We start from the raw sequence: 27,913 nt of genomic DNA on the forward strand, positions 1-27,913 counted from the left end.
AAAACCATCTCGCCAATATCGAAGGTAAGCTCTCGTCGGCGCTTATCTGCATAGCTTTTTTGCCGACTCTGAGCGGTATGGAGTCGTTCTCGAATCATCTGCACTTGTTGAGTATAGTGTTGCAAAACTATAAGTGCCTCCAATCTTCGTTCGCCCACCTCGTCCCAGTAAACAGGTGATCGACATGGCCTCCCATACAAAGTTTCGTATGGGGCCATCCCGATGCTCGCATGATAGCTGTTGTTATACGCGAATTCCGCCAGACTGATGTGGGAATCCCACTCTCCCTTCCAGTCCATCATACAGGCTCGAAGCATGTCTTCCAAGGTCTGAATCGTACGTTCCGACTGCCCGTCAGTCTGAGGGTGAAACGCAGTACTGAACTTCAACTTTGTGCCCAAAGCCAACTGAAGTTGTCCCCAAAACCTTGAAGTGAATCTAGGATCACGATCGGAGATAGTCGAGACTGGAACACCGTGCAATCTCATAATCTCTCTAACATAGAGTTCGGCGAGACTATCCAACGATTGGTTGAGACGGATAGGTAGGAAGTGAGCCGACTTGGTGAGTCTATCGACGATCACCCAAATCGCGTCATGCTTCCTCCGCGTCCTCGGAAGACCGACTATGAAGTCCATGGTAACATCTTTCCACTTCCATAGAGGGATCTCTATCTGCTGCATGACCCCACCGGGTCTCTGGTGCTCGATCTTGATTTGCTGACACGTTAAACACTTCGAGACATACTCAACCACGTCTAGCTTCATACCGTTCCACCAATAACTGCGTTGTAGGTCCTTGAACATCTTCGTGCCGCCAGGGTGAATTGTGTACCTAGACTTGTGGGCTTCCGCAAGAATTTCATCTCGAAGAACCGGGTCATCAGGAACCCAAAGGCGCTCCTTCAACCATATACTTCCATCCTCCTTCAGACGAAAAGGTGTATCTGCCAGTATCGCCTGAGCCTTCAACTTCTCGTAGCGTGCATCAGTTTTCTGTCCATTGATGATCCTCGCAAGTAGCTCAGGTTGAGCAACAAGGTGGGATAGACCGATTGAACCTTAAGTGATTGCGAAAGGTTCCCAAGAGACTAGGTCTTCGACCAACCTCCATCCAGCGAATAAGGCATTAATCGAAACTTCTGGTGCTTTGCGGCTGAGGGCGTCAGCCACTACGTTCGCCTTTCCTGGGGGGTAGGAGAGGGTGAAGTCGTAATCCTTGAGGAATTCAAGCCAACGCCGTTGTCTCATGTTCAATTCTTTTTGCGAAAATAGATACTTAAGGCTCTTATGATCGGTGAATGCCTCAAATTGCTCTTCATACAAATAATGTCGCCAAATCTTCAATGCGAACACCATCGCAGCTAACTCTAAATCGTGAGTTGGGTAGTTCTTCTCGTGAATTTTAAGTTGTCGAGAGGCGTATGCGATCATTTTCCCATTCTGCATCAGCACGGCCCTAGGCCTGAGCCAGAGGCATCAGTATAAATCACGAATCCGCCTTTACCAGAAGGTAAGGTCAAAATAGGAGCACTGGTAAGTCGCTTCTTCAATAACTGAAAACTCGCTTCGCACTTCTCGTCCCATAAGAATTTAGCCTCTTTCTTCAGCAACTTCGTCAGGGGTAACGCAATTTTAGAAAAATCCTGAATGAATCTTTTGTAGTAACTTGCTAGCCCAAGAAAACTTCTGATATCACGTGCGTTCTTTGCTTGCTGCCAACTAAGTACAGCCTCAACCTTTGCAGGGTCCACGAACACTCCTTCCTTAGAAATAACGTGTCCCAGAAACATGACTTCCTCGAGCCAGAATTTACATTTAGAGAACTTGGCATACAAACGTTCCTTTCGCAAGGTCTCCAACACAATTGTTAGGTGCTCCCGATGTTGCTCTCGACTTTCTGAGTACACCAAGATGTCGTCGATGAACACGATCACGAAGGTGTCCAAAAATGGCTTGAACACCCTATTCATTAAGTTCATGAAAGTTGCTGCGGCATTGGTCAATCCGAACGGCATGACTGTGAACTTGTAATGACCGTATCTCGTCCGAAAAGCCGTCTTAGGAATATCATCATTCCTAATTCTGAGCTGATGGTATCCAGACCTAAGATCGATTTTCGAGAAAACCTTAGCCTTCTGTAATTGATCGAACAAGTCTTCGATACGCGGCAATGGGTACTTGTTTTTTATTGTGGCTTGGTTGAGTATTCGATAGTCGATGCACAGACGCAAGGTCCCGTCCTTCTTCTTCACGAAGAGCACAGGAGCTCCCCAAGGAGAAACGCTGGGGTGAATGAATCCTTGATCCAACAACTCTTGCAACTGCTTCTTCAGCTCCTCAAGCTCAGCTGGCACCATTCTGTAGGGTGCTTTGGAGATTGGCGTTGTACCTGGTAGCAATTCAATATTGAATTCTACCTCACGAGACGGGGGAAGTGCCGACAGCTCTTTAGGAAAAACGTCGGGATAATCGCGAACAACATCCACCTCACCGATGGGAATAAGCATTGGGTCTGACTGTATAACACTAACCAAAAAGGCAGTGCATCCCTTCCGCAAGAAGTTCTGTGCCTTAAGCGCCGAGATCATCCGGCTTGCTCGAACTGGTCTGGGAATTCTGAATTCTACTCTCGAAGAGCCTGGAGGTAATAAAACGATCTTGCCATCACGGCAAAAGATCTTGGCATGATACTTGTGCAACCAATCCATGCCTAGGATGACGTCAAATTCTGTCATCTCAAGCAAGATAGCACAAGCAGGCAAGTGTCGCTCTGCCACAACTACGTCCAATCCAGGTATGTAAGTGGTGCAAACTGTGTTCTTCCCAACGAGGTTATACACGTCTAGATCGTTATCAAGTGGTTTTACAGTTATATGCAATTGTTTTACGATTTTTTCCGAAACAAACGAGTGTGTAGCACCACAATCAAAGAGTGCAAAAGCTGCTTGACCAGCAACAAGAATGGTACCTTGAACGAGATCCCCTTTCGTCAATTGATCGACCGTGGCTGCATAAACTCGACCCGGCTCCCTGCCACTGCTTGGTTGTGTTCGCTGTTGCTGCTGATGAGGTGGTCGAGGAGGCTGAGATACGTTGCCGGTTCGCTTGAGATCATCTGCTGCTTTCTTCCGGCAGTCGCGTATGAAATGACCCATCTTGCCACAGTACAGGCATCCGCCAGTGTCCCGCGGACAAGATTGTCCCACGTGAGGCCTCTTGCACCTGGGGCAGTTATCACCAGACGGCTGCCTGGACGGTGGATGGCCCTGCTGTCGTTGACGCTTTGCCGGAGGGAACTGTTTCTTCCCTTCCTCAATCTTCACTGGAAATGGTGGTCGTTGCCCAGGGCCACCGGGATAAGTCTTCTTCTGATCACCACCTGTCTGGGGGTGACTTTTTGGCTTGCACACTTTTTGAACGCTCTCAATCCTCGTTCAGTAAGGTGGCTGCTGCTACCGCCGCAGAAAAAGTCGCGGGCATGCTGGTGAGAACCCTATACCTGAGTCCTTCCTTCAGTCCGCGAATGAACTTCCCGGCCCGCTCATGATCATCCTCGAATAGGTGAGGACAATAGCGCTCCAACCGTTGAAATTTGGCGATATATTCGTTCAGGCTTAAGCTGCCTTGGCACAGCTCCAAAAATTCCACCTTCTTTTCCCTCGCATGAGGAGGGAAATAGTTTCCGAGAAAAACCCTTCGGAAGGCCTCCCACGGAATCACCTCAGCACTCGGAAACTGCACCTCCCGCGTAGTGTCCCACCATTCGCGAGCGTCGTCCTTCAAACGAAAGGACCCGAACATTGTCTTCTTATCATCAGGAACGGACAACACTTGGAACACCCGTTCCACCTCTTTAACCCAACTCTCCGCCAAGTCAGGATCTACCTTGCAAGAGAAGGTAGGAGGGTCCAGCTTCAGAAATTTTTCATAGGTGGCAGTTGGTGCATTCCGAACAAGAGAACCCGGATCCTGATGGGGGCGACCCTGGTTACGAATCGCCTCAGCTAAGGAGTTGAGGGTATCCATCATAAATCCCCTCTTCTCACGCAACTCATCGGCCATGCTGTTGCTTGAGTTTCCCGACATCCTTAAAAAGCAACCAAGATTAAGGTCAAAAATACTGAAGACGTACAAGTAGGCATAAGTATAAGAGCAAAGGCAAAAACATAGATCTTTATTACGAAAGTCAAATATTTAGAATCCAGCTGTGCTGGTACATAAGCAAAAGTTCTATTCCGTAATTATAAATGAGTTCACAGACTCCAACAAAACTGGGTAAGTGCTACCCCCCCTTAGGGACGGCTAGAGTACTTCCTAAGATATTCTCTTCTATTGCCTGTGCGCCTGAATCTGCGCTTAGGGGTGAAGGGAAGTGGCTCCTTGTAGGAGGTCTCCTGTCCGTAAAGGGGCGTCGTCGGAGTATATTCCGTTGAGCCAAGATTATAATCTGAAGAATCCGTCGCAGATGTGTATGTGGGTGATACACCGCCCACTGGGTCTGCTGAGGTGGCGGTTGCTCGCCTGCAGTCGAATTTGCGATCTTGCTGCCATGCTCGGCCTTGTGGAGGCAAGCATCCATGGTGTGCCCTATTCCTCCGCAGAAACCACACTCCTCTGCTAACTCAGGAGGAACAAAATCTTCCGACGACTCTTGTGGTTTCTGATGGTGCACCCGAACGTGTGAAGGTGCAAAACCACCTTCTTGAGCATGCACCTCAGCCCACGTTGCTGCCACGGGTATCTGGTAGGCGATCGGTAGTGGGAAACCTTGCTCATCCGTAAAAATGGGTAGAGGAGGGCGGTTAGCCCAATAACCAGCCCTAAACATCTCATGTCCGCCCCTCTCCCTTACAGAATGGCCACGTACTCTACGCGTGCCCCTACCACGACTACTACTAGAACCAGTAAACGGATCCATCTATCCAACGGTACTACGAATAAAACAAGAATATAATTTAGTTTAAACATGCTATAAAATATCAAAGACTTACTTACAACGCGATGGGATGCTCAATAGTCAAGATTTCACCTCTTTCTGATCTGGCTCTGATACCAAGTTGTAACGCCTCAAAATTTCGACTTGTGATTTCGAAAACCTTATCGAAAAAACCTTTCAAAGATTTAAAGTTTTAACTTTTAAAAACGACAGCGGAAGATATTTAAAAAGGAGCACAAGTCAACAATCCTGGGTACGTTAGCTGAAAATCATCATTCACATGTACAACAACTTAAAGGAATTGAAGAAATAAGACAATAACTTAAAAAAAATTTGCAGTTTATTACAAAATAAGCATTTTGTTCCAAAGTTCAATAAATTTAAAGAAGACTCTAAAAAGACTCAGAGCCAAGCCGCCAGCAGAAAGAAGATAAATCTTGATCCATATTGCACCACGCCATCGGCCGCCAGTGAAGTCCTACTCCTCACCTGCCCATGAAATGTGTCAGTTTCATAACAAACCAGTAGGTGCACGAACAGATAAGTAGAATGAAAATAAAACAGGACATTCATGAGATAAGCATTTATGATATTTAAGCAATTAATACAATTGTAGTCTATTCTAACAAATGTAATATGTGCAAAGAGCTGTTAGTTGAAGCAGTGTAAGTCTCAGTCATCTACAACTATTCATGAAGATATTCTTTAAGTTCTGATATTAACTGGCCTGTGGGTACGCACAGACGCGAAACGTAGAAACAACCGAGACCGGTCCGGGGGTTTATTATGTCAGGTGTTTTCATTAACCCGGATGGCTGACTGAGTCCGCTCCTAAGGGGACGGTCAGTGACCAAGAGAGTAAATCCCCAAAGGCATTCGTGGCCCATGGATGCATCCAACTTCTGCAGAAGTGCCTGGGAGTTACCACCTATGATAATTTATGGTAATCCCAATTCCCCTATCTCCGATGACTGGGGAAACAAAGTCTTTTGCCCGTGGGGTGGTTGTTAACAACCTGTCCATCGGAGTCTTTGTACCATCCATCCTCTCCCTTGATGAACCGTGAAAATCGGATGGGTACGACGGGGGTTTCTTAACCGCCGCCCCATCCTACATGCTCTGGTCCATTAGACCCACTCGAGCATCTTGCCTGTGAAGGCGAATGATCACCATTTATGTGATCTCAGCATTGTGCTAATTGCACTCATCGAGGTTACTACAACCTCATCCTCCAACCATCGTAACCCACATGGGACGTACTTGTCCAAAAGTACGATTGTACCTCCCTAGAGGTACGACTACGATGAGAGGGCAACATATAATGTTTTATGATTCTTTTGGTTCATAAATGACATGTATTGCTCTTTTGAGAAATTTGGCCTGTGGAGGCCAACATTAACTCATCTATATAAAGTGTTGATTTCCTAATTCAAGGTTCTCCATGACCTCTCGTCAAATTTATACCATACCTGCCTTAAGGTTTGGTTATAATAGTAATTGCAGTGGTTTTCTTTCCAGAAATGAGTCTATTCACAAAGTCTACCTTAAGTATGCAGTTTCAAAAGAATAAGCATGCCGAACAGACAATCACGCGTTAAGTAATTCTACAGGTAACAGGTATGCCACTTAAACTACTTGATTCTTTCTAGAATGAGTCTATCCGAAGAATTTACATTAAGCATGCAATTTCAAAAGAATAAAAAAGAGTAAACTATGACCAGTCAATACTTCTCCGAATAAGCAGGTATGCAAAATAACTATTCTATCTCAGAAGTCTTAATTTTATTTTGTTCATACAAACTCTTCGTGCGACTTTCCCCTACCTCGGGATGTCGTGCAGCTGCGTGCGTCTACGCGTGTAGATGATACGAGGCTCGGGCCGCGGAGCCAGAGCGGGGGTCCGATGCGAGGTCTGCAATAGTGCTACGTTAATTATTATGCAGAGAAATAGAAAAACAAGCCTGCCGATAGGAAAAGAGAGAGGCAGCAGGGGTGTGCCCCTGCTGTCCGAAATCAGAAAAACGACAAGGGGCGAGCCCTTGCCTGCAGACAGCCGCGGGGTGACAGGGGCTGAGCCCTCTGTCGAAAAATACTGAGGCGGCAGGGGGGTCAGCCCCTGCCAATCGCAAAGAAGCGGCAGGGGCTGAGCCCCTGCCGGCAAAATAAATGTGGCAGGGGCTGAGCCCCTGCCAGAAATGCTAAAGTGGCAGGGTTGAGCCTCTGCCAGCAACAATCAAGTGGCAGGGGCTGAGCCCCTGCCAGCAACAGTCAAGTGGCAGGGGCTGAGCCCCTGCCAGAAACGATTAGGTGGCAGAAGCTTAGCCCCTGCCGGCAATAAAAAGGTGGCAGGGGCTGGGCCCCTGCCAGAAATGGTTAGGTGGCAGGGGCTGAGCCCCTGCCAGCAACGATTAGGTGGCAGGGGCTGAGCCCCCGCCGGAAATAAAAAAAGGTGCCGCAGGGGTGACTAGACCCCTGCCGGCTCTTCGACAGCCCCAGTAGAAAGGGGGAAAAAGGCGACAGGGCCTGAGGGCTCCCTGTCGACCCTCCAAAGGGCACAGGGGACGTCGGAGGGCGCGACAGGGGCCGTGCGCCGCCTGTCGGCCTCCCGACGAGGTGACAGAGACGGGGGTGAGGAAGAGAAGAGGGAGGAGAAGAGAAGAGGGAGGATGGCGTACCTAGGAGCGGTGGCCGGCGTCGGCGACGTGCGCAGCAGGGGAGGAGACCAGCGCGAGGGGGGGGGGGGGGGCGAGGGCTGCGAGAGGGAGGCGTGACTCCCCTCGCCCTCCAACGCCTCACTTAAAGGCACCAGGGGTGATGAAAGGGGAAACTTGGGTGGGTTTCCCTAATCCACCTGAAAACTAAAGGGAAAAAATGGGGGGGGGGGGTTGCGGCGCCCGAAAGCTCGGGTTTTGTTTTTAAAAAAAAAACCCTAACGAGATTGGGCCCGGGTTGAGTCCGGACCCGACCCGGGTCCTATACTATTATTATTATTATTATTATTATTATTATTATTTTTTAAACGTGGGCTTTACAGTGTCTGAGTCATCCACCAGTTCTTATCAATGACACCTTCGTCTTGGTCATGTGCCGTTGCCAAAACTTTGTAGAATTCTTTCTCAAATTTCACCTTCTGTCTCGTTCCAGTGTGAAGCCCGTCATCTGGGTAAACACCACAGGAGTTCGTTTCCTTCAAGTCAGAATCCATCCAGCCAAAGATTATTTAAGCTTCTTCACGTTGATGTGTGGGGACCGAGTAGAGTTCCCAGTGTCGTTATTATTTAGTCATTGTCGATGATTTTTTCAGATTATCATGGGTATTTTTAATAAAAGACAGATCAAAAGTTTCTTCTATTCTTATGTCTCTCATTATTGAAATAAACACTTAGTTTGATTCTCTTGTCAAAATCATTCGCACAAACAATGCTCTTGAGTTTAAAACCAATGAGTTACTACTGTTTTATAAGAATCGTGGCATTCGACCTCAAACGACTTGTGCTCATACCTCCCAACAAAAATGGGGTAGCTGAAAGGAAGCATAGACACCTTCTAGATGTTGCTCGCAGTCTTATGTTACAATCATGTATGCCTCCTTCATATTGGGGAGATGCCATTCTTACAGCTTGCTACCTTATCAATCACATGCCGTCATCCTCATTGGGAGAACAAATTCCTGTAAAAATCCTATATCCCAATACACCTCTTTTCTCGATCTCTCTCAAGGTGTTTGGGTGTGTTTGTTTTGTTCATAAACTAGGGCCTCATCGAGACAAACTATCAGCTCAATCCATAAAGTGTATTTTTGTGGGTTATCCAAAAAATCAAAAAGGGTATCGATGTTATGACCCCTTCGCTCGTAGAGAGTATATCAGTGCAGATGTATCTTTCTTTGAGTCCATTCCTTTTTTTTTCAAGTACTGCCTCCAGATTACTATGTGATCAGGGTGATGCTATGCCATTACCTATACCCCCTTTTCCTTTGGAGTTGATTCCTACAAGCTTTCCTACCTCTAACACTCACTCACGGTATCATGATCCCCCTCTGGTATATGCTCGTAGATCTCCTCTGGAATCAGAACCTACACTACCTTCTTCCTAAGAGGTAAGTCCTTCAGCCACGACTGAAGCTTCTATTATGGATGATAATTTGCCAATCGCTATCAGGAAAGGTAAAAGGCAATGCACCTTACATCCCATTTCTAAGTTTGTTACAGATGCAAGACTTGGAAGTCACATGAAGAAGTTTATCATAGCTCTATCTGCTGAATCTCTACCACTGAATCACCATCAGGCAATCTTAGACTCCAAATGGAAGGCTGCTATGCAAGATGAGATGGATGCCTTAGTTTCATAGAATACCTGGGAATTGGTTACTCCACCTGTTAACGCAAATATTGTTGGGTGTAAGTGGGTTTACACCATTAAGTACAATTCGGATGACACAATTGAACGGTACAAAGCCAGATTGGTGGCAAAAGGTTACACACAGACATATGAGGTAGACTTCTTTGAAACCTTTTCTCTTGTGGCACGTCTTGGCTGTAACGCCCCAAAATTTCGACTTGTGATTTCGAAAACATTATCGAAAAACCTTTCAAAGATTTAAAGTTTTAATTTAAAAAAAAAACGACAGCGGAAGACATTTAGAAAGGAACACAAGTCAACAATCCTGGGTACGTTAGCTGAAAAACCATCATTCACATGTACAACAACTTAAAGGAATTTAAGAAATAAGGCAATAGATTAAAAATCTGCAGTTTATTACAAACTGAGCATTTTATTCCAAAGTTCAATAAATCTAAAGAAAACTCCAAAAAGACCCAGAGCCAAGCCGCCAGCAGAAAGAAGATGAATCTTGATCCATGTTGCACCACGCCATCGGCCGCCAGTGAAGTCCTACTCCTCACCTGCCCATGAAATGGGTCAGTTTCATAACAAACCAGTAGGTGCACGAACAAATAAGTAGAATGAAAATAAAACAGGACATTCATGAGATAAACAATTATGATATTTAAGCAATTAAAGCAATTGTAGTCTATTCTAACAAATGTAATAAGTGCAAAGAGCTGTTAGTTGAAGCAGTGTAAGTCTCAGTCATCTACAACTATTCATGAATATATTCTTTAAGTTCTGATATTAACTGACCTTTGGGTACGCAAAGACGCGAAACGTAGAAACAGCCGATACCGATCCGGGAGTTTATTATGTCAGGTGTTTTCATTAACCCGGATGGCTGACTGAGTCTGCTCCTAAGGGGACGGTCAGTGACCAAGAGAGTAAATCCCCAAAGACATTCGTGGCCCATGGATGCATCCAACTTTTGCAGAAGTGCCTGGGAGTTACCACCTAGGATAATTTATGGTAATCCCAATTCCCCTAGCTCCGATGACTAGGGAAAACCGAGTCTTTTGCCCGTGGGGTGGTTGTTAACAACTTCTCCATCGGAGTCTTTGTACCATCCATCCTCTCCCTTGATGAACCGTGAAGATCGGATGGGTACGACGGAGGTTTCTTAACCGCCGCCCCATCCTTCATGCTCTGGTCCATTAGACCCACTCGAGCATCTTGCCTGTGAAGGCGAATGGTCACCATTTATGTGATCTCAGCATTGTGCTAATTGCACTCATCGAGGTTGCTACAACCTCATCATCCCATCATCGTAACCCATATGAGACGTACTTGTCCAAAAGTACGATCGTACCTTCTTAGAGGTACGACTACGATGAGAGGGCAACATAATGTTTTATGATTCTTTTGGTTCATGCATGACATGTATTGCTCTCTGAGCAAATGGGCCTGTGGAGGCCGGTATTATTTCATGGATATCAATAAGGAGTTTCTTAATCACTTCGAGGTACTCAATGACCTCCCGTACTATTTGTATCATACTTGTCTTCAGGTCTAATTACGAAAGTAAATTTTGTGGGTTCTCGATAGATAACCCATCACAAGGTTTTATAAATGTCTGAATTATACTTGGCATGCTCGAATACTAAGAATCAAGAAGTCGCATCCAAGAATTCATCAGGCAATAATCAATAAGGCATCTATAGTAACTTATAATAGTGAGCAAGGCGAAAATACAGTAATAAGGTCTAGCTATGAGTCTACTCGTAGAGCTCAACAATAAGCATGTAATTTTAAAAGAATACAGATGCAGAAACACAACACAGACAATCACGAGTTAGAAAATTCTACAAGTGAGAATGCATGTCCAATAAACTATTCTATCACAGAATCCTTATAATTTTATTTCATTCATACAAACCCTTCGTGCGACTTTCCCCTACCTCAGGATATCGTGCAGCTGCGTGCGTCTACGCGTGTAGATGATACGAGGCTCAGGCCGCGGAGCCAGAGCGGGGGTTCGATGCGATGTCTGCAACAATGCTACATTAATTATTATGCGGAGAAATAGAAAAACAAGCCTGCCTATAGAAAAAGAGAGAGGCAGCAGGGGTGTTCCCCTGCTGGCCGAGATCAGAAAAATGACAAGGGGCAAGCCCTTGCCTGCAGACAGCCGCGGGGTGACAGGGCTGAGCCCTCTGTCAAAAACACCAAGGCGGCAGGGGGGGGGCATCCCCTGCCGAACACAACGAAGCGGCAGGGGCTGAGCCCCTGCCGACAACGACAAAGTGGCAGGGGCTGTGTAACGCCCCAAAATTTCGACTTGTGATTTCGAAAACCTTATCGAAAACCTTTCAAAGATTTAAAGTTCAATATTTAAAAACAACAGCGGAAGACATTTAGAAAGGAACACAAGTCAACAATCCTGGGTACGTTAGCTGAAAAAAACCATCATTCACATGTACAACATCTTAAAGGAATTTAAGAAATAAGACAATCGATTACAATCTGCAGTTTATTACAAATTGAGCATTTTATTCCAAAGTTCAATAAATCTAAGAAAAACTCCAAAAAGTCCCAGAGCTAAGCCGTCAGCAGAAAGAAGATGAATCTTGATCCATGTTGCACCACGCCATCGGCCGCCAGTGAAGTCCTACTCCTCACCTGCCCATGAAATGGGTCAGTTTCATAACAAACCAGTAGGTGCACGAACAGATAAGTATAATGAAAATAAAACAGGACATTCATGAGATAAGCAGTTATGATATTTAAGCAATTAAAGCAGTTGTAGTCTATTCTAACAAATGTAATAAGTGCAAAGAGTGGTTAGTTGAAGCAGTGTAAGTCTCAGTCATCTGCATTTATTCATAAAATTATTATTTAAGTTCTGATATTAACTGGCCTGTGGGTACGCACATACGCGAAACGTAGAAACAGCCGAGACCGATCCGGGAGTTTATTATGTCAGGTGTTTTCATTAACCCGGATGACTGACTGAGTCCGCTCATAAGGGGACGGTCAGTGACCAAGAAAGTAAATCCCCAAAGGCATTCGTGGCCCATGGATGCATCCAACTTCTGCAGAAGTGCTTGCGAGTTACCACCTAGGATAATTTATGGTAATCCCAATTCTCCTAACTCCGATGACTGGGGAAAACCGAGTCTTTTGCTCGTGGGGTGGTTGTTAACAACCTGTCCATCGGAGTCTTTGTACCATCCATCCTCTCCCTTGATGAACCGTGAAGATTGGATGGGTACGACGGGGGTTTCTTAACCGCCGCCCAATCCTACATGCTCTGGTCTATTAGACCCACTCGAGCATCTTGCCTGTGAAGGCGAATGGTCACCTTTTTATGTGATCTCAGCCTTTTGCTAATTGCACTAATCGAGGTTGCCACAACCTCATCATCCCACCATCGTAACCCACATGGGACGTACTTGTCCAAAAGTACGATCGTACCTTCCCAGAGGTACAACTACGATGAGAGGGCAGCATAATGGTTTATGATTCTTTTGGTTCATATGTAACATGAATTGCTCTCTGAGCAGAGGGGCCTGGGGAGGCCGGTATCATCCCATGGATATCAATAAGGAATTTCTTAATCACTTTGAGGTACTGAATGACCTCCCGTACTATTGTATCATACTTTTCTTCAGGTCTAATTACCAAAGTAAATTTGTGGGTTTTCGATAGATAGCCTATCACGAGGTTTTATAAATGTCTGTATTATGCTTGGCATGCTCGAATACTAAGAATCAAGAAGTCACCTCCAAGATTCATCAGGCATTTATAGTAACTTATAACAGTGAGCCAGGCGAACATACAGGAATAAGGTCTTTCTAGCAATGAGTCTACTCGTAGAGCTTCAACAATAAGTATGAAATTTCAAAAGAATACAGATGCAGAAACACAACACAGGCAATCACCAGTTAGGAAATTCTACGATTGAGAATGCATGCCAAATAGACTATTCTATCACAAAATCCTTATAATTTTATTTCATTCTTACAAACCCATCGTGCGACTTTCCCCTACCTCGGGATGTCGTGCAGCTGCGTGCGTCTACGCGTGTAGATGATATGAGGCTCGGGCCGCGGAGCCAGAGCGGGGGGTCCGATGCGAGGTCTGCAACAGTGCTACTCTAATTATTATGCGGAGAAGTAGAAAAACAAGCCTGCCTATAGGAGAAAAAGAGAGGCAGCAGGGGTGTGCGCCTGCTGGCCGAAAACCGAAAAACGACAAGGGGCGGGCCCTTGCCTGCAGACAGCAACGGGGCGACAGGGGATGAGCCCCTGTCGAAAACTACTGAGGCGGCAGGGGGTCAGCCCCTGCCAACGCAAAGAAGCGGCAGGGGCTGAGCCCCTGCCGGCAAAATAAATGTGGCAGGGGCTGAGCCCCTGCCAGAAACAATCAAGTGGCAGGGACTGAGCCCCTGCCAGCAACAACCGAGTGGCAGGGGCTGAGCCCCTGCCTGCGAAAATGAAAGTGGCAGGGGCTGAGCCCCTGCCAGAACCGATTAGGTGGCAGGGGCTGGGCCCCTGCCTGTGAAAATGAAGGTGGCAGGGGCTGAGCCCCTGCCAGAACCGATTAGGTGGCAGGGGCTAGGCCCCTGCCTGCGTAAATGAAGGTGGCAGGGGCTGAGCCCCTGCCAGAACCGATTAGGTGGCAGGGGCTGGGCCCCTGCCTGCGTAAATGAAGGTGGCAGGGGCTGAGCCCCTGCCGACAGACACGAGACAGCAGGGGCTGAGCCCTTGCCGATGGCGGTGAGGTGGCAAGGCCCCTGCCCCTGCCCGGAAGAGTCGACGAATGGCAGGGGCCCAGCCCCTGCCAGACCGAGTCAACGAATGGCAGGAGACCCCTACTGGCCCTTCGACAGCCCTGGTAGAAAAGGGAAAAAAGAAAAATGGCGACAGGGCCCGAGGGCTCCCTGTCGACCCTCCGAAAGGTACAGGGGACGCGGGAGGGCGCGGCAGGGGCCGTGCGCCGCCTGTCGGCCTCCCGGCGAGGAGACAGAGGGGGGAGGGGAAGGAGAGAAGAGGGAGGAGAATAGAACGGCGTACTTGGAAGTGGTGGCAGGCGTCGGCGGCGCGCGCAACAGGGAGGAGACCGACGCGGAGGGGCGAGCGAGGGCTGCGAGAGGGAGGCGTGACTCCCCTCGCCCTCCAACCTCCCTCAAAAAGGCGCAGGGGCAATCGAAAGGGGAAACCCCTGGTGGGTTTCCCAAACTTGCCCGCACACGAAGGGGAAAGAAAGGGGGGGAGGTTGCGGCGCCCGAATGCTCGGGTTTTTCTTTTGAAAACCCTAAAATAAAAAGGGGGCACGGGTCGGGTCCAGACCCGACCCGGCCCGGGTCCAAACAGATTTTTTTTTTAAATGGGGTTTTACATCCTACCTCTCTTAAAAGAATTTCGTCCGCGAAATATTTATTACCTTGAAGAATCAAAATACAGGTCAGGATATTTTTCCCTAATATCGTTCTCAGGTTCCCAAGTACATTCGTCAATTCCATGATGTTGCCACCGAACCTTTACAAAGGAAATGGTCTTTGATCTAAGCACTTGGTCACGACGGTCGATGATCTCCACTGATCTTTCTTCGAATGTCAAGTCCCCTCTAATGTCCACGTCATCATAATGAATGATGTGCGATGGATCGTGAACATACTTCCTCAACATGGATACGTGAAAAACATTATGGATCTGAGCATACTACGGAGGTAAAGCCACGCGATAAGCTGCTTCTCCAATCCGCTCCAGGATTTCGAACGGTCCGACGTATCTAGGACTCAACTTTCCTTTCTTTCCGAACCGAAATACGCTCTTCGTCGGAGATATCTTAACAAAAACCATCTCGCCAATATCGAAGGTAAGCTCTCGTCGGCGCCTATCTGCATAGCTTTTCGTCCGACTTTGAGCGGTACGGAGTCTTTCTCGAATCATCTGCACTTGTTGAGTATAGTGTTGCAAAACTATAGGTGCCTCCAAACTTCGTTCGCCAACCTCGTCCTAGTAAACAGGTGATCGACATGGCCTCCCATATAAAGCTTCATATGGGGCCATCCCGATGCTCGCATGATAGCTGTTGTTATACGCGAACTCCGCCAAACTGATGTGGGAATCCCACTCTCCCTTCCAGTCCATCATACAGGCTCGAAGCATGTCTTCTAAGGTCTGAATCGTACGTTCCGACTGCCCGTCAGTCTGAGGATGAAACACAGTGCTGAACTTCAACTTGGTGCCCAACGCCAACTGAAGTTGTCCCCAAAACCTTGAAGTGAATCTAGGATCACGATCGGAGATAATCGAGACTGGAACACCGTGCAATCTCACAATCTCTCTAACATAGAGATCAGCAAGACTATCTAACGATTGGTTGAGACGGATAGGTAGGAAGTGAGCCGACTTGGTGAGTCTATCGACAATCACCCAAATCGCGTCATGCTTCTTCTGCGTCCTCGGAAGACCGACTATGAAGTCCATGGTAACATCTTCCCACTTCCATAGAGGGATCTCTATCTGCTGCATGACCCCACCGGGTCACTGGTGCTCGATCTTGATTTGCTGACACGTTAAACACTTCGAGACATACTCAGCCACGTCTCGCTTCATACCGTTCCACCAATAACTGCGTTGTAAGTCCTTAAACATTTTCGTGCTACCAGGGTGAATTGTGTACCTAAACTTGTGGGCTTCCGCCAAAATTTCATCTCGAAGGATCGGGTCGTCAGGAACCCAAAGGCGCTCCTTCAACCATACACTTCCATCCTCCTTCAGACGAAAATGTGTATTTGTCAGTATCGCCTGAGCCTTCAACTTCTCGTAGCGTGCATCAGTTTTCTGCCCATTGATGATCCTCGCTAGTAGCTCAGGTTGAGCAACAAGGTGGGATAAACCGATTGAACCTTGAGTGATTGCGAAAGGTTCCCAAGAGGCTAGGTCTTCGACCAACCTCCATCCAGCGAATAAGGTATGAATCGAAACTTCTGGTGCTTTGCGGTTGAGGGCGTTCGCCACTACGTTCGCCTTTCCTGGGTGATAGGAGAGGGTGAAGTAATCCTTGAGGAATTCAAGCCAACGTCGTTGTCTCATGTTCAATTCTTTCTGAGAAAATAGGTAGTTAAGGCTCTTATGATCGGTGAACGCCTCAAATTGCTCTCCATACAGGTAATGTCTCCATATCTTCAGTGCGAACACCACCGCAGCTAACTCTAAATCGTGAGTTGGGTAGTTCTTCTCGTGAATTTTAAGTTGTCGAGAAGCGTAAGCGATCACCTTCCCATTCTGCATCAGCACGGCCGCTAGGCCTGACCCAGAAGCATCAGTATAAATCACGAACCCGCCCTTACCAGAAGGTAAGGTCAAAATAGGAGCACTGGTAAGTCGCTCCTTCAACAACTGAAAACTCGCCTCGCACTTCTCGTCCCATAAGAATTTAGCCTCTTTCTTCAGCAACTTCGTCAGGGGTAACGCAATTTTAGAAAAATCCTGAATGAATCTTCTGTAGTAACCCGCTAGTCCAAGGAAACTTCTGATATCACGTGCGTTCTTTGGTTGCTGCCAACCAAGTACAGCCTCCACCTTTGCAGGGTCCACAGACACTCCTTTCTTAGAAATAACGTGTCCCAAAAACAAGACTTCCTCGAGCCAGAATTCACATTTAGAGAGCTTGGCATACAAACGTTCCTTTCGCAAGGTCTCCAACACAACTGTTAGGTGTTCTCGATGTTGCTCTCGACTTTCTGAGTACACCAAGATGTCATCGATGAATGCGATCACGAAGGTATCTAAAAATGGCTTGAACACCCTATTCATCAAGTCCATGAAAGCTGCGGGGGCATTGGTTAGTCCGAACGGCATGACTGTGAACTCGTAATGTCCGTATCTCGTCCGAAAGGCCGTCTTAGGAATATCCTCATTCCTAATTCTGAGTTGATGGTATCCGGACCTAAGATCGATTTTCGAGAAAACCTTGGCCTTCTGCAACTGATCGAACAAGTCTTCGATACGCGACAATGGGTACTTGTTTTTTATTGTGGCCTGGTTGAGCATTCGATAGTCGATGCACAACCGCAAAGTCCCGTCCTTCTTCTTCACGAAGAGCACAGGAGCTCCCCAAGGAGAAACGCTGGGGCGAATGAATCCCTGATCCAACAACTCCTGCAACTGCTTCTTCAGCTCCTCAAGCTCAGCTGGCGCCATTCTGTAGGGTGCTTTGGAGATTGGTGTCGTACATGGTAGCAATTCAATATTGAATTCTACCTCACGAGACGGTGGAAGTCCTGACAACTCTTTAGGAAAAACGTCGGGGTAATCACGAACAATATCAAGCTCACTGATGGGAATGGGCATTGGATCTGACTGGATAACACTAACCAAAAAGGCAGTGCATCCTTTCCGCAAGAAGTTCTGTGCCTTAAGTGCCGAGATCATCCGGCTTGCTCGAACAGGTCTGGGGATTCTGAATTCTACTCTCGAAGAGCCTGGAGGTGATAAAACGATCTTGCCATCATGGCAAAAGATCTTGGCATGATACTTGTGCAACCAATCCATGCCTAGGATGACGTCAAATTCGGTCATCTCCAGCAGGATAGCACAAGCACGCAAGTGCCGCTCTGCCACAACTACGTCCAATTCGGGTATGTAAGTGGTGCAAACTGTGTTCTTCCCAACGGGGTTATACACGTCTAAAGCATTATCAAGTGTTTTTACCGTTATATGCAATTGTTTTACGAATTTTTTTAACACAAACGAGTGCGTAGCACCACAATCAAAGAGTGCAAAAGCGGCTTGATCAACAACAAGAATGGTACCTTGAACGAGATCTCCTTTGGTCAATTGATCGACCGTGGCTGCATAAACTCGACCCGGCTCTCTGCCACTGCTTGGTTGTGCTCGCTGTTGCTGCTGATGAGGTGGTCGAGGAGGCTGAGATACGTTGTCGGTTCGCTTGAGGTCATCTGCTGCTTTCTTCCGGCAGTCGCGTATGAAATGACCCATCTTGCCACAGTACAGGCATCCGCCAGTGTCCCACGGACAAGATTGTCCCACATGAGGCCTCTTGCACCTGGGGCAGTTATCACTCGATGGTTGCCTGGGCGGTGGAGGGCCCTGTTGTCGCTGGCGTTTTGCTGGAGGAAACTGTTTCTTCCCTGCTTCAGTCTTTACTGTTAAAGGTGGTCGTTGCCCTGGGCCGCCGGAAAATGTCTTCTTCTGCTCACCACCTGACGCGTTTTACTTCTTGGCTTGCACACTTTTTGAACGCTCCCAATCCTCGTTCAGTAGGGTGGCTGCTGCTACTGCCGCAGAAAAAGTCGCGGGCATGCTGGTGAGAACCCTATGCCTGAGTCCTTCCTTCAATCCGCGAATGAACTTCCCGGCCCGCTCATGATCATCCTCGAATAGGTGAGGACAATAGCGCTCCAACCGTTGAAATTTGGCGATATATTCGTTCAGGCTTAAGCTGCCTTGGCACAGCTCCAAAAATTCCACCTTCTTTTCCCTCGCATAAGGAGGGAAATAGTTTCCGAGAAAAACCCTTCGGAAGGCCTCCCACGGAATCACCTCAGCACCCGGAAACTGCACCTCCCGCGTAGTGTCCCACCATTCGCGAGCGTCGTCCTTCAAACGAAAGGACCCGAACATTGTCTTCTTATCATCAGGAACGGACAACACTTGGAACACCCGTTCCACCTCTTTAACCCAACTCTCCGCCAAGTCAGGATCAACCTTGCCAGAGAAAGTAGGAGGGTCCAGCTTTAGAAAATTTTCATATGTGGCGGTTGGTGCATTCCTAACAAGGGAACCTGGATCCTGATGGGGGCGACCCTGGTTACGAATCGCCTCAGCTAAGGAGTTGAGGGTATCCATCATGAATCCCCTCTGTTCACGCAACTCATCGGCCATGCTATGGCTTGAGTTTCCCGCCATCCTTAAAAAGCAACCAAGATTAAAGTCAAAAATACTAAAGACGTACAAGTAGGCATAAGTATAGAAGCAAAGGGAAAAACATAAATATTTATTATGAGAGTCAAATATTTAGAATCTAGCTATGCTGGTACATAAGCAAAAGTTATATTCCGCAATTTATAAATGAGTTCACAGACTCCAACAAAACTGGGCGCGTGCTACCTCCCCTTAGGGACGACTAGAATACTTCCTAAGATATTCCCTTCTATTGCCTGTGCGCCTGAATCTGCGCTTAGGGGTGAAGGGAACTGGCTCATCGTAGGAGGGCTCCTGCCCGTAAAGGGGCGTCGCCGGAGTATATTCCGGTGAGCCAAGACTATAATCTGAAGAATCCGTCGCAGGTGTGTATGTGGGTGATACAGCGCCAACTGGGTCAGCTGGAGGGGGCGGTTGCTCGCCTGCAGTCGAAATTGCGATCTTGTCGTCATGCTCAGCCTTGTGGAGGCAAGCATCCATAGTGTGGCCTGTTTCTCCGCAGAAACCACACTCCTCTGCTAACTCAGGGGGAACAAAATCTCCCGATGACTCCTGTGGTGTCTGATGGTGCACCCGAATGCGTGAAGGCGCGAAACCACCTTCTCGAGCATGCACTTCAGCCCACGCTGCTGCCAAGGGTATCTGGTAGGCGATCGGTAGTGCAAAGCCTTGCTCATCCGTAAAAATGGGTAGAGGAGGGCGGTTAGCCCAGTAACCAGCCCCGAACATCTCACGTCCGCCCCTCTCCCTTACGGAACGGCCACGTACACTACGCGTGCTCCTACCGCGACTACCATTAGAACCAATAACCGGATCCATATATCCAACGGTACTACGAATAACACAAGAATATAATTTAGTCTAAACATGCTATAAAATATCAAAGACTTACTTACAGCGCGATGGGATGCTCAATAGTCAAGATTCACTTCTTTCTGATCTGGCTTTGATACCAAGATGTTACGCCCCAAAATTTCGACTTGTGATTTCGAAAACCTTATCGAAAAACCTTTCAAAGATTTAAAGTTTAATATTTAAAAACAACAGCGGAAGACATTTAGAAAGGAACACAAGTCAACAATCCTGGGTACGTTAGCTGAAAAAAAACCATCATTCACATGTACAACATCTTAAAGGAATTTAAGAAATAAGACAATCGATTACAATCTGCAGTTTATTACAAAATGAGCATTTTATTTCAAAGTTCAATAAATCTAAGAAAAACTCCAAAAAGTCCCAGAGCTAAGCCGTCAGCAGAAAGAAGATGAATCTTGATCCATGTTGCACCACGCCATCGGCCGCCAGTGAAGTCCTACTCCTCACCTGCCCATGAAATGGGTCAGTTTCATAACAAACCAGTAGGTGCACGAATAAATAAGTATAATGAAAATAAAATAGGACATTCATGAGATAAGCAGTTATGATATTTAAGCAATTAAAGCAGTTGTAGTCTATTCTAACAAATGTAATAAGTGCAAAGAGTGGTTAGTTGAAGCAGTGTAAGTCTCAGTCATCTGCATTTATTCATAAAATTATTATTTAAGTTCTGATATTAACTGGCCTGTGGGTACGCACAGACGCGAAACGTAGAAACAGCCGAGACCGATCCGGGAGTTTATTATGTCAGGTGTTTTCATTAACCCGGATGGCTGACTGAGTCCGCTCCTAAGGGGACGGTCAGTGACCAAGAGAGTAAATCCCCAAAGGCATTCGTGGCACATGGATGCATCCAACTTCTGCAGAAGTGCTTGCGAGTTACCACCTAGGATAATTTATGGTAATCCCAATTCCCCTAACTCCGATGACTAGGGAAAACCGAGTCTTTTGCTCATGGGGTGGTTGTTAACAACCTGTCCATCGGAGTCTTTGTACCATCCATCCTCTCCCTTGATGAACCGTGAAGAGCGGATGGGTACGACGGGGGTTTCTTAACCGCCGCCCCATGCTACATGCTCTGGTCTATTAGACCCACTCGAGAATCTTGCCTGTGAAGGTGAATGGTCACCTTTTTATGTGATCTCAGCCTTTTGTTAATTGCACTAATCGAGGTTGCCACAACCTCATCATCCCACCATCGTAACCCACATGGGACGTACTTGTCCAAAAGTACGATCGTACCTTCCCAGAGTTACAACTACGATGAGAGGGCAGCATAATGATTTATGATTCTTTTGGTTCATATGTAACATGAATTGCTCTCTGAGCAGAGGGGCCTGGGGAGGCCGGTATCATACCATGGATATCAATAAGGAATTTCTTAATCACTTTGAGGTACTGAATGACCTCCCGTACTATTGTATCATACTTTTCTTCAGGTCTAATTACCAAAGTAAATTTGTGGGTTTTCGATAGATAGCCTATCACGAGGTTTTATAAATGTCTGTATTATGCTTGGCATGCTCGAATACTAAGAATCAAGAAGTCACCTCCAAGATTCATCAGGCAATAATCAATAAGGCATTTATAGTAACTTATAACAGTGAGCCAGGTGAACATACATGAATAAGGTCTTTCTAGCAATGAGTCTACTCGTAGAGCTTCAACAATAAGTATGAAATTTCAAAAGAATACAGATGCAAAAACACAACACAGGCAATCACCAGTTAGGAAATTCTACGATTGAGAATGCATGCCAAATAAACTATTCTATCACAAAATCCTTATAATTTTATTTCATTCTTACAAACCCATCGTGCGACTTTCCCCTACCTCGGGATGTCGTGCAGCTGCGTGCGTCTACGCGTGTAGATGATACGAGGCTCGGGCCGCGGAGCCAGAGCGGGGGGTCCGATGCGAGGTCTGCAATAGTGCTACTCTAATTATTATGCGGAGAAGTAGAAAAACAAGCCTGCCTATAGGAGAAAAAGAGAGGCAGCAGGGGTGTGCCCCTGCTGGTCGAAAACCGAAAAACGACAAGGGGCGGGCCCTTGCCTGCAGACAGCAACGGGGGGACAGGGGATGAGTCCCTGTCGAAAACTACTGAGGCGGCAGGGGGTCAGCCCCTACCAACGCAAAGAAGCGGCAGGGGCTGAGCCCCTGCCGGCAAAATAAATGTGGCAGGGGCTGAGCCCCTGCCGGCAAAATAAATGTGGCAGGGGCTGAGCCCCTGCCAGAAACAATCAAGTGGCAGGGACTGAGCCCCTGCCAGCAACAGCCGAGTGGCAGGGGCTGAGCCCCTGCCTGCGAAAATGAAAGTGGCAGGGGCTGAGCCCCTGCCAGAACCGATTAGGTGGCAGGGGCTGGGCCCCTGCCTGCGAAAATGAAGGTGGCAGGGGCTGAGCCCCTGCCAGAACCGATTAGGTGGCAGGGGCTGGGCCCCTGCCTGCGTAAATGAAGGTGGCAGGGGCTGAGCCTCTGCCAGAACCGATTAGGTGGCAGGGGCTGGGCCCCTGCCTGCGTAAATGAAGGTGGCAGGGGCTGAGCCCCTGCCAGAAACGTCAAGTGGCAGGGGCTGAGCCCCTGCCGGAAACATCGAATCGGCAGGGGCTGAGCCCCTGCCGACAGACACGAGACGGCAGGGGCTGAGCCCCTGCCGATGGCGGTGAGGTGGCGACGAATGGCAGGGGCCCAGCCCCTGCCAGACCGAGTCAACGAATGGCAGGGGCTGGGCCCCTGCCAGACCGAGTCATGGCGACCCCCAAAACGATGACGACAACAGGTGCCGTTGGGGTGACTGGACCCCTGCTGGCCCTTCGACAGCCCCGGTAGAAAAGGGAAAAAAGAAAAATGGCGACAGGGCCCGAGGGCTCCCTGTCGACCCTCAGAAAGGTACAGGGGACGCGGAAGGGCGCGACCGGGGCCGTGCGCCGCCTGTCGGCCTCCCGGCGAGGAGACAGAGGGGGGGGGGGAAGGAGAGAAGAGGGAGGAGAAGAGAATGACGTACCTGGAAGTCGTGGCAGGCGTCGGCGGCGCGCGCACCAGGGAGGAGACCGACGCGGAGGGGGGAGCGAGGGCTGCGAGAGGGAGGCGTGACTCCCCTCGCCCTCCAACCTCCCTCAAAAAGGCGCAGGGGCAATCTAAAGGGGAAACCCCTGGTGGGTTTCCCAAACTTGCCCGCACACGAAGGGGAAAGAAAGGGGGGGGGGGGGTTGCGGCGCCCGAATACTCGGGTTTTTCTTTTGAAAACCCTAAAATAAAAAGGGGGCACGGGTCGGGTCCGGACCCGACCCGTTCCGGGTCCAAACAGATTTTTTTTTTAAATGGGGTTTTACAGGCTGAGCCCCTGGCGGCAACATCCAAGTGGCAGGGGCTGAGCCCCTGCCAGCAACATTAAAGTGGCAGGGGCTGAGCCCCTGCCGGCAACATAAAGTGGCAGGGGCTGAGCCCCTCCCTGCAACGTTAAAGTGGTAGGGGCTGAGCCCCTGCCAGCAACATTAAGTGGCAGGGCCTCGGCCCCCTGCACGGCGAATAAGAAATGGCAGGGGTCTCGGCCCCTGCCTGGCACAAAGGAATGGTAAGGGCCTTGGCCCTTACCTGACGAAAATAGGGAAATTGCAGGGGCCCCAGCCCCTGCCTGCCAAACATGGGGAATGGCAGGGGCCCCAACCCCTGCCTGACGAATTAAGGGAATGGCAGGGGCCCCAGACCCTGCCAGAAACACCCACAAATAGCAAAAATCATGGAGCTGCAGGGGGTGTCGGGCCCCCTGCGTGCCGAGGGTCAAGAGCGGCAGGGGGGTATTCCCTGCCCTCCCAGAAGTCAAGAGGCAGCAGGGGGGCGAGCCCCTGCCAGCCCAGGAAGACAAAAAGGGGTGACAGGGGCATTGTCCCTGCCGGCCGAGACATGCAGGCGGCAGGAGCACCACCCCTGCGTGCCAAAACCCCAGAGGCAGTGGGGCGAGCCCCTGCTGCCGGGGAAACATGCTGCGGCAAGGGCATTGCCCTTGCCTACCGGTTATCGAGAGATGGCAAGGGGGACCAACCCCTGCCAGAGAGAGGGCTCGGGACGGGGGTGACAGGGGGCAGCCGACCTCCTGTCGGATTCCCTATCACCCCCAGGGGTGAGGGAGTGTCGCAGGGGCCATTGGTCTCCTGCCGGCACTCCGGCGCACCCCCAGAGGGAAGAGGGGACGACAGGGGCCTTGCAGGCCACCTGTCGGCCCTCCGATGAGTACCAGAGAGGCGGGAGGGCACGACAGGGGCCGTGCTTCGCCTGTCGGCCTCCCGGCGAGGGGATAGAGAGGGGGGGGGAGGAAGAGAAGAGGGAGGAGAAGAGAAGAGGAGAAGAGAGCGGCGTACCTGGGAGTGGTGGCCAGCGTCGGCGGCGTGCGCAGCAGAGAGGAGCTCAGCGCAAAAGGGGGCGAGGGCTGCGAGGGGGAGGCGTGACTCCCCTCGCCCTCCAACCTCTCTCTTAAAGGCGCAGGGGGCAACCGAATGGGGAAACCCTCGATGGGTTTCCCTAATTTGCCCGGAAGCGAAGGGGGAGAAGGGGTGGGGGGGTTTACGGCGCCCGAAAGCTCGGGTTTTTTTAAAACCCTAATAAAAAAAGGGGCCCGGGTCGGGTCCGGACCCGACCCGGCCCGGGTCCAAACAATTTTTTTTTTAATGGGGTTTTACATCCTACCCCTCTTAAAAGAATTTCGTCCGCGAAATATTTATTACCTTGAAGCATCAAAATACAGGTCAGGATATTTTTCCCTAATATCGTTCTCAGGTTCCCAAGTACATTCGTCAATTCCATGATGTTGCCACCGAACCTTTACAAAAGAAATGGTTTTTGATCTTAGCACTTGGTCACGACGGTCGACGATCTCTACTGGTCTTTCTTCGAATGTCAAGTCCCCTCTAATGTCCACGTCATCATAATGAATGATGTGCGATGGATCGTGAACATACTTCCTCAACATGGATACGTGAAAAACATTATGAATCTGAGCATACTGCGGAGGTAAAGCCACGCGATAAGCTGCTTCTCCAATCCGCTCCAGGATTTCGAACGGTCCGACGTATCTAGGACTCAACTTTCCTTTCTTTCCGAACCGAAATACGCTCTTCGTCGGAGATATCTTAACAAAAACCATCTCGCCAATATCGAAGGTAAGCTCTCGTCGGCGCCTATCTGCATAGCTTTTCGTCCGACTTTGAGCGGTACGGAGTCTTTCTCGAATCATGTGCACTTGTTGAGTATATTGTTGCAAAACTATAGGTGCCTCCAAACTTCGTTCGCCAACCTCGTCCTAGTAAACAGGTGATTGAGATGGCCTCCCATACAAAGCTTCGTATGGGGCCATCCCGATGCTTGCATGATAGCTGTTGTTATACGCGAATTCCGCCAAACTGATGTGGGAATCCCACTCTCCCTTCCAGTCCATCATTCAGGCTCGAAGCATGTCTTCCAAGGTCTGAATCGTACATTCCGACTGCCCGTCAGTCTGAGGGTGAAACGCAGTGCTGAACTTTAACTTTGTGCCCAACGCCAACTGAAGTTGTCCCCAAAACCTTGAAGTGAATCTAGGATCACGATCGGAGATAATCGAGACTGAAACACCGTGCAATCTCACAATCTCTCTAACATAGAGATCAACGAGACTATCCAACGATTGGTTGAGACGGATAGGTAGGAAGTGAGCCGACTTGGTGAGTCTATCGACGATCACCCAAATCGCGTCGTGCTTCCTCCGCGTCCTCGGAAGACCGACTATGAAGTCCATGGTGACATCCTCCCACTTCTAAAGAGGAATCTATATCTGCTGCATGACCCCACCGGGTCTCTGGTGCTCGATCTTGATCTGCTGACACGTCAAATACTTCGAGACATACTCAGCCACGTCTCGCTTCATACCGTTCCACCAATAACTGCGTTGTAGGTCCTTGAACATCTTCGTGCTACCAGGGTGAATTGTGTACCTAGACTTGTGGGCTTTCCCCAAAATTTCATCTCGAAGGACCAGGTCGTCAGGAACCCAAAGGCGCTCCTTCAACCATATACTTCCATCATTCTTTAGACGAAAAGGTGTATCTGCCAATATCGCTTGAGCCTTTAACTTCTCGTAGCGTGTATCAGTTTTCTGTCCATTGATGATCCTCGCTAGTAGCTCAGGTTGAGCAACAAGGTGAGATAAGCCGATTGAACCTTGAGTGATCGCGAAAGGTTCCCATGAGGCTAGGTCTTCGACCAACCTCCATCCAGCAAATAAGGCATTAATCGAAATTTCTGGTGCTTTGCGGCTGAGGGCGTCAGCCACTACGTTCACCTTTCCTGGGTGGTAGGAGAGGGTGAAGTCGTAATCCTTGAGGAATTCAAGCCAACGCCGTTGTCTCATGTTCAATTCTTTTTGCGAAAATAGATACTTAAGGCTCTTATGATCGGTGAACGCCTCAAATTGCTCTCCATACAGGTAATGTCTCCATATCTTCAGTGCGAACACCACCGCAACTAACTCTAAATCGTGAGTTGGGTAGTTCTTCTCGTGAATTTTAAGTTGTCGAGAAGCGTAAGCGATCACCTTCCCATTCTGCATCAGCACGGCCGCTAGGCCTGACCCAGAAGCATCAGTATAAATCACGAACCCGCCCTTACCAGAAGGTAAGGTCAAAATAGGAGCACTGGTAAGTCGCTCCTTCAACAACTGAAAACTCGCCTCGCACTTCTCGTCCCATAAGAATTTAGCCTCTTTCTTCAGCAACTTCGTCAGTGGTAATGCAATTTTAGAAAAATCCTGAATGAATCTTCTGTAGTAACCTGCTAGCCCAAGAAAACTTCTGATATCACGTGCGTTCTTTGGTTGCTGCCAACCAAGTACAGCCTCAACCTTTGCAGGGTCCACGGACACTCCTTCCTTAGAAATAACGTGTCCTAGAAACATGACTTCCTCGAGTCAGAATTCACATTTAGAGAACTTGGCATACAAACGTTCCTTTCGCAAGGTCTCCAACACAATCGTTTGGTGCTCTCGATGTTGTTCTCGACTTTCTGAGTACACCAAGATGTCGTCGATGAATACTATCACGAAGGTATCCAAAAATGGTTTGAACACCCTATTCATCAAGTCCATGAAAGCTGCGGGGGCATTGGTCAGTCCGAACGACATGACTGTGAACTCGTAATGACCGTATCTCGTCCGAAAAGCCGTCTTAGGAATATCATCATTCCTAATTCTGAGCTGATGGTATACAGACCTAAGATCGATTTTCGAGAAAACCTTAGCCTTCTGCAATTGATCGAATAAGTCTTCGATACGCGGCAATGGGTACTTGTTTTTTATCGTGGCCTGGTTGAGCATTCGATAGTCGATGCACAAACGCAAAGTCCCGTCCTTCTTCACGAAGAGCACAGGAGCTCTTCAAGGAGAAACGCTGGGGCGAATGAATCCTTGATCCAACAACTCCTGCAACTGCTTCTTCAGCTCCTCAAGCTCAGCTGACGCCATTCTGTAGGGTGCTTTGGAGATTGGCGTCGTACCTGGTAGCAATTCAATATTGAATTCTACTTCACGAGATGGGGGAAGTCCCGACAGCTCTTTAGGAAAAATGTCGGGATAATCGCGAACAACATCCAGCTCACCGATGGGAATAGGCATTAGATCTGTCTGGATAACACTAACCAAAAAGGCAGTGTATCCCTTCCGCAAGAAGTTCTGCGCCTTAAGCGCCGAGATCATCTGCTTGTTCGAACAGGTCTGGGAATTCTGAATTCTACTCTCGAAGAGCCTGAAGGTGATAAAACGATCTTGCCATCACGGCAAAAGATCT

The 27,913-nt window shown here is 48.5% G+C and overlaps 1 protein-coding gene across 2 annotated transcripts in view; it reads left to right on the forward strand.

Annotated features, from left to right (window-relative positions):
- Nucleotides 1–27,913, forward strand: part of LOC149816917 (uncharacterized) — a 113,128-nt gene that overhangs the window by 33,674 nt on the left and 51,541 nt on the right. The gene's annotated exons all lie outside the window — the stretch shown is intronic.

Source organism: Nuphar pumila, chromosome 14 (assembly GCF_984573655.1).
Source record: "Nuphar pumila chromosome 14, dmNupPumi1.hap1.1, whole genome shotgun sequence".
Taxonomy (NCBI): domain Eukaryota; kingdom Viridiplantae; phylum Streptophyta; class Magnoliopsida; order Nymphaeales; family Nymphaeaceae; genus Nuphar; species Nuphar pumila.